Source organism: Saccopteryx bilineata, chromosome X, assembly GCF_036850765.1.
Source record: "Saccopteryx bilineata isolate mSacBil1 chromosome X, mSacBil1_pri_phased_curated, whole genome shotgun sequence".
NCBI classification, from domain to species: domain Eukaryota; kingdom Metazoa; phylum Chordata; class Mammalia; order Chiroptera; family Emballonuridae; genus Saccopteryx; species Saccopteryx bilineata.
In genome coordinates this window covers 61,420,983-61,435,778 of record NC_089502.1, presented here as the reverse complement: position 1 = coordinate 61,435,778, position 14,796 = coordinate 61,420,983, and the positions used below count along the sequence as shown (strand labels likewise).

Sequence of the window (14,796 nt, the reverse complement as noted above, 5' to 3'; positions counted from 1 at the left end):
TGTTACATAGAAATGGCGCACGTTTCCATCTAGATCAAGTGGGCCCTGACTTGAGAATGCTAGGTGATTTTCCATAGAGTCAGAATAGTAGAAATTGGCCCTGGCTGGTTGGCTTAATGGTAGAGCGTCGGCCCCGCATGTGGAAGTCTTGCGTTCAATTCCTGGCCAGGGGAAAAAAAAAATTCCTGGCCAGGGCACACAGGAGAAGCGTCCATCTGCTTCTCCACCCTTCCCCCTCTCCTTTCTCTCTGTCTCTCTCTTCCTCTCCTGCAGCCAAGGCTCCATTGGAGCAAAGTTAGCCCAGGTGCTGAGGATGGCTCTATGGCCTCCGCCTCAGGAGTGAGAATAGCTCCAACCGCAAAGCAGCATCGCCCCCTGGTAGACATGCCGAGTGAATCCCGGTTGGGTGCATGCAGGAGTCTGTCTGACTGCCTCACAGGTTCTAACTTCGGAAAAATACAAAAAAAAAAAAGGCAAACCAATAAAAAAAATCAGCAAATTACACAAAAGAATCTCAGGATAGTTTCACTCAAACTTCTCTTTCTTTCAGTCTCCAGCCTGGCCTTTCTGCTCATTCACCTCCTTGGCTTACCAGCTCCCATCCACAGGAGTTCCTTCTGCTGAGAAGTTGACTTTAGCTGGGTCCAGAGAGCCTCGTTCACCTGCCCAGCTAAGCAAGCATTCCTGTAGGTATGTTCCTAATGCAAAGACCATTCCTATCCATTCCTATTCTGAGAGGAATTATTTGGTTAGCTCATTAAGGATTTTATTTTCTCCCCTTTCACATAGGTAAAGTAGCCTAAAGCTACTGAGTTTAATGAAGTTCCCTGTGAAGGTGCTGAGAGGGATGGTTTAGGTAATTCATCCATTAGGCTGTTCAGAAATATTGGAGCCAAGAGTTTGATGTGGTTAGGCAGGTTTTCTATGACACAGCACTGACAGTGCACCAGGTACTCTTTTAAAGACTTTGCAAGTATTCACTCATTTAATTCTCACAACACTTCTATGAGTGACTTTCTGTTATTACTCTATTTTACTAATAAGGAAATGGAAGCACAGAGAGGTCAACAGAGGTTAGCTATCTTGTACAAGTTCACACCACTTGTAAGAGAAGGAGTTAGAGTTTCAGTGATGCCCAAATCATGTCTCTCCTCTCTGTATCCAACAGCCCAACCCCTCCATAAGGTATCAAGGATTTGCTAGCCTCATAAAATGAGTTCAGGGGTACAACCTCTTTTTTCTATCTTCCTGTGGCTTTCTCCATTTACAAACAAAACTGAGGTCAAAGGTATTTAAATAGATAATTTTTCATATCTGCATTATATCCAGCTATTTGCTTATAACCATAATTTGTTGAACCAATTTCCTTATCCTTGTTTCTGACATTTAGAAGCGACTGGCCACTTCTATACAAAGTACAGTATTCAGATTGTAATCACAATATCAATTCTCAAAGAGCTCAGCAAGTGCCTAACTTCCAAAAGCTGGATTGAAGAACATGGCCTAGTTGGTACAGTAGAGCAAAATGTTCTGCTTGAAACTAAACTTTGATTACCTTCTTTTTCATTAATATGTTATTGAGAGTAGTTGTATCCTCATAAAAGGCTTCTTTAGGGTGGCCAAAGATAGGTTGTATAGTCTCATTCCAGAAAAAGCAAGTGAAATCAGCCTTTTCTTTTTCAGTTTAGTACCTCCAGATGTATTACCAAACTAGGGTGAAATTAAAGTGCATGGGGCTATGGATCTGGAAGTTTACAGAAGCCTGTGTCCTTATTGAGACTAAATTCTGCCATTGGTCTTAAGCAACTACATCTCCTGGAAATGGACAATAAAACATGTAGAACTGAATGATAATGAAAATCTTCCTTTCAGCCAAGTTTGTATTCTGTACCTCAAACAGTACTCCAAAACAAATTTAAAGCCAATGTGGGTATATTTAAAATGGGGAAAGACAGGCCTTAGCTTGGTAGCTCAGTTGGTTAGAGCGTAGTCTCGACATGCTATGATTGTGGGTTTGACCTGGGTCAGGGCTCATACAAGAATGAACCAATGACATCATGAATAAGCAGAATAACAAAATTGATGTTTCTCTGTTTCTCTCTTTCTCTTTTTCTCTCTCAGTTCCTTCCCCCTCACTCTAAAAATCAATAAATAAAATATTTTAAAAGTGATCTGGAAATAATGAATTTTAAAATAAGTAAATAAATAAAATGAAGAAAGATAATACATGCAGCAAATGTCCACTATAATAAATTAGGAAAGGCAAAAGGGAGGATCTAATAAAGATAAGAGTAGAGATTAATGAAGTAGAAAACAAAGAAATAGTGGAAAGGTCTAGATATGCAGAGGTTGCCTGTTTGATCCATAGTCAGGGCACATACAAGAACAGATCGATATTTCTGTCTCACTCTCTTTCTCTTCCTCTCTCGCTAAAATCAATCAATCAATCAAACATTTAAAAAAGAAAACAAATGAGCAATTTCCCTGAATGTGAGCCAGTGCTACCAAAGTAGGTCATGCCATGGGCCACTTCGCCCCTGCAGTTCCTGTGGAACATAGCCCTTCATTCTACAGCTCAACTTCTAGGAATGTATCTTCAGGGAATGATTGGTCACACATAGAAACCTGTATGTGAAATGAGGATGCTCTTTTAAGCAGTTTTGTAATAGTGAAACTTCAGAAACAAGGCTATATAAGGAGCTTGGTTCAAGAAATCATGGTTGTAAGCAAATAATTAGATATAATACAGATATGAAAAATAATCTAGGCTGGTGCTCAGTGGATAGAGCATTGGCCCAGCATATGGATGTCTTGAGTTTGATTCCCGGTCAGGGCACACAAGAGAAACGACCATTTGCTTCTCTCCCAGTCCCTCTCCCCCTTCTCTTCCTCTTCTTTTCCTGAAGCCAGTGGCTTGATTGGTTTGAGCATGGCTCCAGGCACTGAGGATAGCTCCACTGTGCATCAGCCTTAGGCACTAGAAATAACTGGGTACTCAAGCATTGGCCCCAAGTGGATTCCGGTCAGGAGCACATGCAGGAGCCTGCCTCACTATCTCCCCTCCTCTCACCTAAAAAATAATACTACTAATAATAATCTATTTAACCTCATCTTCCTCATTTGTTAATAGGGTAAACCAAAGGAGGATAGAAAAAAGAGATTGTACTCCTGAAATGGTCTTATGACGCTAGCAAATCCTTGATACCAAAATATGACAAGAATATTACAAGAAAGTAATCTCTTATGGACATAGGTACAAAAAATCCTACACAAAATATTAGCAAATTTAATGCAGCAATATATAACAATTATAATAAATCGGGACCAAATTGGTATGCCTGGTTGGTTTTATTATTAGAAAACCAAGCAATATAATTTAACATATTAAGAAATAAAAGGAAAATCACATGATTGTCTTAAAAAAGAAAAAGAATTCGGTAATATAAAACATCCATTGAAGACTTTTTAAAGTTTTGATAAATTAGGAATTGAAGGAAACACTTTTACTATGATAACTGGTATACCAAAATCCTGCAGCTGGCATCATATTTAATGTTGAATTGTTGAAAGTGATCCCCTTGAATTCAGGAAAAAGACAAGGATATCCCCCCCTCACCACTTTTTGTATTCTAGGTCCTGCCAGTGCAGTGAGACAAGAAGAAATGAAATGAATATGGATTGGAAAAGAAGATACAAAACTTATTATGGTATTTGCAAATGATTTGCTTGTGTGTGCAGAAAATCCCAATGAAGCTACAGATAAAATTTTGCAATTATTAAGAAGGATTATAAAGATCAATACACAAAATCAGTATCAAAAGCTCTATTATATTTCTATATACCATCAGATATCATTGAAATGAAATGGAAATAAATATTACATTTACCATAGTATAAAACCAAATACAGGTTTTCCCAATTATCTAAAAATGTTGACTTCCTACTTTACCTTTCCTAAATCCAAATGGCATAAAGGGAAGCTGTTACCATTAATTTCTTTGGAATTTTTTTTTTTGTATTTTTCTGAAGCTGGAAAAGGGGAGAGACAGTCAGACAGACTCCCGCATGCACCTGACTGGGATCCACCCAGCACGCCCACCAGGGGCGATGCTCTGCCCACCAGGGGGTGATGCTCTGCCCCTCCAGGGCGTTGCTCTGCCATGACCAGAGCCACTCTAGTGCCTGGGGCAGAGGCCAAGGAGCCATCCCCAGTGCCCAGGCCATCTTTGCTCCAATGGAGCCTTGGCTGCGGTAGGGGAAGAGAGAGACAGATAGGAAGGAGGGGGGGGGGATGGAGAAGCAAATGGGCGCTTCTCCTATGTGCCCTGGCCGGGAACCGAACCCGGTCCCCCACACGCCAGGCCGACGCTCTACCGCTGAGCCAACCGGCCAGGGCCTGGAAAAATTTTTTCATCGTTTCCAGACACAAAAGATAATCTAGCAAATCATAACAAATATGCTTAATGATATCCAGTTTTACACTAAGCATAACACCCTCACATGTTTTCTTAGGCTTTTCTAATACCTTAAGATGTATCTTGCTAATAGATGCACAAAATAAACCAAGATAAAGCACAGATGCTCACAGACACAGTTCAAAGTTATAAGGGGTTGAAGTTGAGATGCTGAGTGTAGTTCCCTGTAAGTGGCTTAGTGGTGCCACTCTCGCTTGTAAGGTATTCTCTGCGGAGGAAGAAAGAAGGGCATAGGCACCAAGTGTGGACCAGCAAAAGCTTAATTCAGAGTGCATCCCGGGTGAAGTTCTCTAGTCCGCGAGACAGGCCAGAGAAGTCACGCAGATTCCCATGCCCAGGGGTAATTTATAGCGTTGGTATGGTGGTGGCAGGTTGATATGACGTGGCAAAATTTCATTGGCTGATACACAGTCATTCTTTTTCTTCTTTTTTTTAAATCTTACCTTTTTTTTATTTATTCATTTTAGAGAGGAGAGAGAGAGGAAGAGAGAGAGAGACAGAGGGGGAGGAGCTGGAAGCATCAACTCCCATATGTGCCTTGACCAGGCAAGCCCAGGGTTTCGAACCGGCGACCTCAGCATTTCCAGGTTGACGCTTTATCCACTGCGCCACCACAGGTCAGGCGACAGTCATTCTTTTTCAAAGGGCTCTGGGCCGTTTCTTTGGTGGGCATGGATGTGGGTGGTTCCAGCCAAATTTCTGGGACCTGGTTCATCATGTGACCTTCCCCCATTGCCAAACGACCTCACATTCCAACCTTTTGTTAGATGGGGCGCCACTATTCATATGGCTACTTCCTGCTGGTTAGGGGCATCGTGTGGAAGGGAGGTGGGAAGGTGGTTGCTCTGAGGGGAGTCACATATATGCGTGTAGGAGCCTTTGGCTGACCATGACTCGAGAAACCTTGTGGATGCGGCCCAGTAAGAATTTTTAAAAAGAGCAAACATGAGTAACATGCTGATAATTAGAAGAGGACTTAGGATAGGAGCAACCCAGGTGAGAATGGGTGACTGCCATTAGGAGTTAAGCGGGTTGTAGGAAGAGAGATTATTGCGCAGTTTCTCTTGCAGACAGTTGAGGACATTGATGTTTTCTTTTGTCAGGCCAGTCTCATTGAAGAGCATTGCTCCCTGCTTTAACTCACTCTGGCGGCAGGTTCCAGTGGGAGGGACAGGAGCAACAGGAAGATCTGCAGGGCCCAACCTTCTGGTGAGCCAGAAACGGGTGGGGCCCAGTGATTCCGACTGCCAGCGGTCCATATGGGGTCCCTTCCACCTAGGCTGTAGGGAGCCAGGCTGGAGCTCCCTCAGAAGAACCCTGTCTCCTGGTTGGAGGGTGACCACTGGGTGTGCTTCATCTGGACCCCTTATGGGAGGAAGGGTCCAGTCCGCGTGTTCCCCGACGATTGAGGGTGATAGGGTATGTGGAGTCTCCACGTAATGTTGAGAAAGGTGGTGACCTGCTGGACTATTTGGGCAGTGAAGGCCAGGCCGTTGTCTGGATGGTAGTCAGCACTCCAAACCGCGGGATGTTTTCAATGAGAATGGAGGCAACTGTGTCTGCTGTCTCTTGAGAGGTGGGAAAGGCTTCTGTCCACCCTGACAAGGTATCAACAAAAGTTAAGAGATAATGGAGTTTTTTGTGAGGGGCATATGAGTGAAGTCAATTTGCCAATCCTGGCCTGGCATGTGCCCCTCAGTTGATGAGTGGGGAAGCGGGGGCGGAGTCCCCCTGTGTAGAGGCTTTGGAACAGATAGTGCATGCTGCGTGTACCTTTTCAATAGTCTGCTGGAGGCCTGGGAAGAAAAAGAGTGGTTGCGAGAATCGATAGAGAGCTTTTGGCCCTATATGTAAGGAACAGTGGATATCAGAAAGGAGAGTTTCAGCCTGTCCTTTTGGTAAGGCAATTCTATCTCCGAGAAATATCCATCCCTGGTTGCACACATCTCCACCTTTCCTGAAGAGGGCCTGTTCTTCCTCAGGAGTGTAGGAAGGTTTCAAGTAGGTGGAGAGAAACATGAGAGGAGTGGGGGAGGTCCCCTTGGTGAGGTCTCGAGCCGTCACATCAGCCTAAGCATTTCCTAAGGCCACCGGGTCCTGAGAGGTTTGATGGCCCCTACAATGTACCACAGCCACCTCAGTGGGAAGCTCTAATGCCTGCAAAAGTTTAGAAATGGGGGTAGCTTTGATTATGGGGGAGCTCTTGGTAGTGAGGAAGCCCCTTTCCTTCCAGAGGGAAGAGTGGCTGTGGGTGATAAGAAAAGCATATTTAGAGTCAGTATGGTTACGTGTTTTTCCTGGGCCAGAGTGAGTGCCCGCGTGAGGGCAATTAGCTCTGCTTTCTGGGAGGTGGTGCCCTCTGTAAGCTGTTGGGCTTCTAGGGTGGAGGGGGTGGTGACCACCACATAGGCCGCCCATCGTTTTCCATTGGGTCCCTATACAGAGCTCCCATCTACAAAGAGTATTAGATCTGGATCTTTTAAAGGAGAATCTGATCATCCATCTCGGGGTCTGTTGAGGAAATCTATTAGCTCTGTACAAGAGTGGGTGGGTTCCGGAAGTGTCTTTGGAGCTGGCAGTAGAGTGGCTGGGTTGAGTCAGGGAGACGGCAAAGGAGTGACTAAAGGGTTTATGATGAACAGGAGGTGAAATTCTTGTAGGTGGGAGGGACCTAACAGAGAAAGAGATTTGTGCGAAAAGAGGTTGGTGAGCCTGTGGGAGGAGAAGACAGTGATGGGTTGGGAAAGGGTGAATTTAGTAGCTTCCTTAGTGAGTTCTGCTGCCGTGCCCAGTGTCCGGAGGCAGGGCTGCCAGCCTTTGATGGTGGTGTCCAATTGTTTAGAGAGGTATGCCACGGGGCGGTATGTAGGCCCCAAGGTTAAGTCAGTACTCCAATTGCATTACCATGCTTTTCATCGTGAAAAGGTAGAAGGGGTGTCTGGGGTCAGGTAAAGCAAGAGGGGGAGAGGAGATGAGGGTGTCTCAAAGGGTAGAGAAAGCCCTTTTGACAGCATTGGGGGATGTGAGAGGTCCCGTGGGAGTCTCTTTTGCAGCCTCATAGAGGAATTTAGCTAAGAGCAAAATTGGGAATCCAGTATCTAAAGAAGCCTATTAGACCGAGGAAAGAAAGAATCTGATCAGTGGTGGTAGGTGGAGACTGCAGAGGGTCTGAGTTTGATCTAGAGTGAGGCCTCGGGTGATGGGGGTTAAGGCGATGCCCAGATAGACTACGGACTGAGAGTGAAGTTGAGCCTTAGTAGAGGAGGCACGATACCCCTTCACGGCGAGGGAGTTAAGAAGGGTGGTGGTGTGTTTCCTTGAGGCGGACAGGGAGGAGCTGCAGAGGAGTAGGTCATCTACATGTTGCAACAGGGTACTGATCGCATGCAGCTAGATCCCGAGCTAGCGCCTGCCCAAACAGGTGTGGGTTGTCCCTGAACCCCTGGGGTAGGACAGTCCATGTAAGCTGTTGGGCTGTGCTAGTACCTGGGTCAGTCCAGGTGAACGCAAACTGAAAGTAAGAGTCAGAGTGTAGAGGAATGGTAAAGAAGGCATCCTTGAGGTCTAGGACCATGAAGCGAGTGGTGTCTGAGGGAATGTGTGACAGTAATGTGTAGGAATTAGGGACTACTGGATGGAGGGGAACTACTGCCTCATTAATTAGGTGTAAGTCTTGTATGAGGTGATAAGTCCCTGAAGGTTTTCGAACAGGAAGGATGGGAGTATTGCAGGGAGAGTCTGTGGGGATGAGTAAGCCTTGGTTCAAGAGGCAGGTAATTATTGGTTTAAGGCCCTGATGGTGACTTGCTGAAATATGGAATCGGGGTCTTAATGGGAATTGGGAAGGATTCTTTAAGTGGATGTGAATGGGTGGGTGGTGGGTAGCTACTACAGGGGTAGAAGTGTCCCAGACTTGAGGGTTGACAACGTCTGGTGGAATAGGGGGTGCGATCAGATTAGGGAGATCTGTGGTAGTGGGAGAGCCTTCAGTCAGGAGTGGTAGAAATAAGTGGGAAGATGTTGTCAGCTGGATAGTGGCTCCGAGACTTTGTAGAATGTCCTGACCCAGGAGGGGTATAGGGCATGAGGGCATAACTAAGAAGGAATGCGAAAAGGGGAATCTGTCCAAACTACATGTCAAGGGTGGCGTGCGAAGGGGAAAAAAAAAGGGTCCCATACACTCCCATAATGGAGACCTGTGAGGGAACTAGAGGTCCAGAGTGTGATGGCAAAACAGAGAAGGTAGCCCCCGTGTTCACAAGAAATGAGATGGACTTACCCTCTACCTGCAGAATTACCCTGGGCTCGGCGAGCGTGATGGGGGTCTTCAAGTCTGGGCCACGTCAGTCGTCCATGAGACCAAGAAGTTTGAGCAATGGGCCTACCAGGCTGGCTTGGCCTCCAATTTGGGCGGCTTGTCCTCTGCGTGGAGACGTCAAGGAAGAGCCTGTTGCCCAAAGGGGGAAATCGCTCCACCAGTGACCAGGCTGCTTGCCTGTGGGTGGCCTCAGGCAGGGGCACTGCCAAGCCCAGTGACCCTCTTTGCCACATTTAAAGCAAGCTCCTGGTGGGGTTCCTCTTTGTGACCTGGACTTGGGTCAGGCACCTCCTATGCCTTGCCCCTGTTGCTCTGCCGGCCTCAGGGCTGCCACAAGAGCCTGGGTTTGGAGTGTTATCTTCTGCTGCATGCGGGCCTGGAGAGCAGCCTTGGCCTTTTCCTCCCCACCATTAAAAACTTTAAATGCCATGTTCATCAGGTCTCGGATAGGGGTTTGGGGGCCCTTTCCCACCTTTTTTAGTTTCTTCTGAATGTCCGGGGCCAATTGGGAAATAAAGTGAGTAGCTAATACAGTGACCCCGGCATTGGAAGTAAGGTCTGAATGAGTATGGAGGACCATAGTGTCAGTGAGGCGATTTAAGAAGAGGGCCAGAATTTCCTCAGGTCATTGAGAAATTTCCCTTAATTTGTCATAGTTAACTACCTTTTATGCTGCGCTCTGCATGCCAGCTACAAGACATTCAATCATTTGGTCTCGTCATCTCCTACCTGTTTGTTCTGTCTGGTAATTCCAGTTGGGGTCTGCATCAGGGACCGCCTCTGGGCCCATTGGCATTTGAGGGTTTGAGAGGTGGACCTTATCTGCATGAGCCAATGCCACCATCCAGATCCAGTCCCGTTCATCAGGGGTAAGGGTAGAAGACATAATAACATAGATATCATGCCAAGTGAGGTCATATGCCTGAGTGAGATATTAGAGTTCCTTGGTATAGGCAGTAGGATTAGAAGAGTAGGAGCCTAAGCACTTTTCGATTGCAGACAGCTCAGAAAGGGAAAAAGGAACATGAACCCTAACCCTTGCAGAGAGGGCAGAGAAGGTTGTCTCCCTCTTGTGGCTCAGAGCAGGATCTGGTGTGAGCGCTGACAGGGGAAGAGAGAGAGGGACTGGTATTTGCAAGTGACTGAGAAACGGGATACGGTGAAGGGAGGGGAGGAGCCCAATAGGATGGAGGGGTCATACAGGAGGGGAAGAGAGTTCCTCAAGGGGGTCAGTGGAGGAGAAAAAATTAGGAGCGAGGGTTTAGCTGAGGTTTCTCTGGCCAAAAGGACCTGTGCTGTGGATCAGGCAGCACAGAGATTAGGACGGGAGTGCAAATGCCAGAAGCCCTGAATATAAGGGATTTCCAACCATTTCCCAGTTTTTTGGCAATAGTTTTGTTAATCAGTAAGGGTGTTAAAATCGAAAGTCCCTTCACAAGGCCACCCAGTCTGGTTATCCAGTGGGTATTGTGGCCATGGCATTTTGGAGAAGAAGATCAATTTCTTCTTCTTTAGGGAGGGATGAATGTTTAAGAAATTCTGGATAAGTAAGGCATCCCAGGGGTGTTTTCGAGCCAGGTTTAGATTCCTGTGCCCCCATGGCTGCCTTCAGCATCAGAGTGATCAGAGATGAGAATTGCCATCCCGCAACTCAATCTCTGGCCACTGGACAGTCAGGTAGAGTGGGTGTGTCCAGGATGTCTCCAGAGGCACATATGCACTCGGAACGGATAGGAGGTCCCAGACGGTCCCAGACGCAGCTGCTACGATTACGGACAGGGAGCCTTGGCAGAAAGAACTGAGGGGAGGCTGGAGGCAGGGTACTTACCGCACTGTGTGCTGAAGTGGGTTGGAGGTCCGAGGTCCTGTTCTTCCTTGGAAGGGAATGGGAAAGGAGTGGCCCCACTGGGCTTCAAGCTCCTCCTAGTTTTCACCACCAAATGTAAGTTATTCTCTGCCAAGGAAGAAAGAAGGGCTTAGGTACCAAGTGTGGACTAGCAAAAGCTTAATTCAGAGTGCATCCCGATTGAAGTTCTCTGGTCCTCGAGACAGGCCAAAGAAGTCGCGCAGATTCCCATGCCCAGGGGTAATTTATAGTGTCGGTATGGTGGTGGCAGGTTGATATGACGTGGCAAAATTTTACTGGCTGACAGCCGGTCGTTCTTTTTGAAAGGGCTCTGGGCCATTTCTTTGGCAGGCATGGATGTGGGTGGTTCCAGCCAAATTTCCCGGACCTGGTTCCTCATGTGACCTTCTCCTGTTGCTCACATTGCTGCCCTGTGTGTACACACCTGCCTTTATAAGGGCTGGCTTCAAAACAAATTCTGAACTCTATTTTTACTATTCTTATTTTTTCATCAAACCCAAAGTTTTCTTTTTATTTTGGGATTTGTTTCAGTTAGCAAAAACAAGTACTAATGAAGGTGTTCCATAAGAGCAAAATGGTGTTTCATAAATTCTCAAAAAGTGGGGAATACCTGTACCTTGAATTAAATTTAATAAAATGTGTAAAACCTTAAGCGAAAGTTATAAAGCTTTATTGACAATACCAAATGTTTTTGAGGATGTGAATCAATGGGAACTCTTAAACACTGATGGCAGAAGTGGCCATTGGTACAATTCTGGTAGACAGTTTGATAGTATCTAGTAAAGTTGCAAATACACATTCTGTAATAGCCAGCAATTACACTCCTACATACATACCCTATGTGTGCATATGTGTACCAGGAGATCAAATATATATGTTTGTAATAACATTTTTCATAATTTTCCCAAACCCAAATGTCTATCAGCAGAAGATGGGTAAATAATTTCTTGTAAATTTATAGAATGGAATGTTGTCACTCAATGCTGAAAATGATGAAATAATGCTACATGCAACAAAATTGAACCTCGGAAATATGATTGTAAGGGAAATGAGCCAGTTACAGGATACATGCACTGTAGTTGGACTTTTATGAAGTTCAAAGACAAAATGATAGTGTTTGGGGATTCATATTTGACTGGTAAAGCTCTAAAGAAAGGCAAGCAAATAGAAGTAATGCCTATCATCAGTGTTTTCCTTTAGAGGAAAGGTCATGATTGGGCAGAGCCCACAGGGATTTCAGGAGTTCTGGCAATGTTATATCTCTTGGTCTTTCTGGTGGCTTGATGTATAATAACTTACTATACTATATATTTATATTTTATGCATTTTTATTTTTTTCCACTTAGATAAGTATGTTTTAGATCCTGGAAATAAGATCTATCTCAGGGTTTATTGTGGGAATGGAATTAAACTATGTAGAGCACTTAAAATATTCCTGGCACTTTGTAAGATTTTAATAAATGTAAAAACAATAAAAGTTTGCTGTTATTACTATTTTTATTATTTGTTGCCAATATTTTTCAGCCTGCTTTTTGTCCTTTGTTTCTGTTAATGTTGTATTTTGGGTTATTGGTGTGGACCCTGAGAAGAAAGATTCATTGGATGTGCATCCTGAGAAGAAATTTCTCTGCTGAAATGAACTCCTGATGGTCAAAAGAGGGCCCAAATTTTATAAATAATAAGAGCCTAGTGGCCATTTGCTGACAGCGGCTCCTCAAGTACTTTGTATACTCGGAAGAACCTCAGACTGTCATACTTGGCTTGGATTCTTCCAGTGTGCCTTGCTTGTTTACGCTGTCTGGTAACCACTGAAGGGAAACTCTGATCCCATCTTTTTACCAACAGACTAAGACCTACCCTGTTTAATCAGAACTGCACAATTTGGATAGCATATTTACATAAAATGGACTTACTTGATAAAAGATGACTTCCCCTTTGTCTCTGTGGAACACAATTTAGGTTGCTACTGTAATGTGTGTCTCCTGGACTGTAGCTCATTTTTTGCTCAAATAAATGTTTTTATTCTTTATTAAAATCTAAAGTTAATTCTGATTTACGTTGGTGTTTATCATTTCTTTCATCACCCTTAATCAAAGAAAGCCTTCTCCAATCCAGAGATTTAATAAATATTTGTTTTCTTGCAGTTTTAAAAGGTGCTACTTTTGAACATTTAGTTTTTATTACTTTTATAATGACAAAATATATTGTTAAAGAGTTAGTAAACATTTGTGTAAAATCTCCCTTTATTTCCCAAATTGACCTGGAATTCATATTTTGTGTCATGGGACAAAGTAGAAATCTTTTTCCCAATCAAAGAATGAAATTCCCTAGCACCACTAATTGGAGAGTTCATCTCTTTTCCCCTGACTTTTGCTGCTGTCTCATCTTGCATATGTTAAATTCACAACCATTTGCACCTAAAGTAAAGGCAGGAAACAATTCAGTTCTTGAATGGAATATGATAACACAACTGAGGGGGGTGGCTACCAGGCAGCAGGTGGGCTAGCTGCAACCCATAGGGAAAGAAAAAAAAGGTAGAAAAGCCTCTTTTCTTTCAAACAAGTGTTCCTTAAGGATTCCATCCTTGTGTGACATGCAAGCTACTTGTTCTTATGATGTTTGGCTATTCACTTCATGTACATAGACCTCAGTTTCCTGACGCATCACGTGTAGTCAGTGATAGTACCTACATCATAGGGTGCTATGTACCTGACAGCTAACCCAAGCAAGGAACAGATGCTTTGAAGTCAGCCCAGTGTCTCATCCCTGGATCCACCTTAACAAGATGCCTGGTCCTAGGTATTTTTCTAATTTTTCAGCCTGTTTCCTCATCTGATATATGTGGCAACTAATAGTAATGAATATTAATTGTAATTTAGAAAGAGCAACAATTATCTTATGGAATCGCAATGAGAATTAAAGAGCTATTCCATTAAAGGGCACCTGGCACATAAGTAAGCTTTTAATAAATCCCAGTTGTGTTGTGATGATTTTAATGTTTACCCCTATTATGGAAGGAAGAGAAAGAAGATTCAGCAAAGGAGACAGAAGTAGGCACCAAAAAGCTCCAGGAGGGGAAGCTAGGAGATAGGAGTGTCAAGGAAATCAAGAGGGAAAATTATCTAGAAGGAGGGAGATAATGCAAAAGGTCAATAAAAGGCTAGTTTTTCCTGACAAAAAGACTCTTTCATCTCTGAGCAACTGATGAGAAGGAAGGGAGGAAGGAAAAAACCCATATCATAAATGAAGGCTATCAGACACAAAATTCTCTAAAAGCCTTACATTGGCCAATTCCCTTAATCTGATCTGAATGCCCAAGTGTCCAGTGTCTCCCAAATAGAGAATATACATATTTCCTTAATAAAGGGAAAGCCAGTGGAATAAAGTATCTGGTTTGCAGCATCATGATGAAATAAAAATGTAGACAATTTCAGGGTTGCTCAACAGAGAAGAGGATGGGGGAGGGCTAAAAGGTGATGAATCAGAAGTTTTCAAAGCACTGGTTTATACTGAACCCCCAAGCAACTCCCAATGAAAAGGAGATGATGTGTAAGTATAAAATTTATTTTTTCCTTTTACTCTACCTGGGCCCAGAAAGAAATTATGATAACACAGATTATTTATGAGTAAATTATTCAATGTGGGGAGGAAGTGAAACACTATCGCACTCTGAGATAGAAGAGGAGACAGACATTTTTCCCCCACCCATCTTTAATTAGGTGCAGGTAAAAGTTGGGGACGAAGTCCCTGGAGGGAGGACTGCTGAGGAATGCAGGGGGGCTCGGTGGCTTTAGGAGCCTAAGTGGACCTACTTCCTGCCTGGGGGTGGAGGTGGGGGAGGGGTCCCTTTTGGCTCTGGAGCATGGTGGTGGCTTTCAGAGCCCCGGAAGTGACCCAGAGGGGTGCAAGGAGTGGGCCTCCTGGCCTTTGCTCCTGGCCAGTTCTCAGCTGAAGGGTCCCAGGTAGAGGAGCCTTCCCAGTCTCCTTCTGGTCCTGAGGGTGAGCAGGTGAGGCTTCAAGCAAGCATGGAATGTGTGGGGGAGGGGTGAATAGCACAGCCAGTGGGGAGGCGGAGCCTCCACACTCCACCAAGAGAGAGTGTGGCTTGGTGGGGGGTGCACTGTAAGAGGAGATTT

General features: G+C 44.5%; 1 long non-coding RNA gene across 1 annotated transcript in view; it reads left to right on the top strand.

Moving 5' to 3' along the window:
* Window positions 1-12,712, top strand: part of LOC136317186 (uncharacterized) — a 45,435-nt gene extending 32,723 nt beyond the window's left edge. The window contains exons 4-8 of the long non-coding RNA XR_010727846.1: window positions 551-690; window positions 3,634-3,707; window positions 4,943-5,021; window positions 5,579-5,684; window positions 8,768-12,712. This is a non-coding gene — a long non-coding RNA (uncharacterized lncRNA). The remainder of the gene's footprint in view (window positions 1-550; window positions 691-3,633; window positions 3,708-4,942; window positions 5,022-5,578; window positions 5,685-8,767) is intronic.
* The last annotated feature ends 2,084 nt before the right edge of the window (window positions 12,713-14,796 follow it).